We start from the raw sequence: 396 nt of genomic DNA on the forward strand, positions 1-396 counted from the left end.
TAAGAATCTTTAAAGCACCATTTCTTCAATGTAATTTGACACTTTGGTTAATACACACATACACATATATGTGTGTATATATATTTTTTCTTTTTATACTGATTTTTTTCTTCAAGATTTCTCCTCCTGCCATACTTCTCTAATTGTCTCTCTTTCTTTTTTACACCTTTCCCCAATCCGCTCTTTTCTTCTTTCTTCTCCGTCCCATGCTCCACAGTCATTTGTGGAAAGAAAACAGTTCTTTGTTATTATCCATGTCATAAAAACAAAGCCATATAATAGACCTCTGAGATTATTTATCTATTCTAAACCCCATATTTTACAGATGAAGAAACTGAGGTTCAGACGTTAAATAATTTTACTTAAGAATAGACATTAAGTATATCTAAGCTCAGG

Source organism: Monodelphis domestica, chromosome 3, assembly GCF_027887165.1.
Source record: "Monodelphis domestica isolate mMonDom1 chromosome 3, mMonDom1.pri, whole genome shotgun sequence".
Classification (NCBI taxonomy): domain Eukaryota; kingdom Metazoa; phylum Chordata; class Mammalia; order Didelphimorphia; family Didelphidae; genus Monodelphis; species Monodelphis domestica.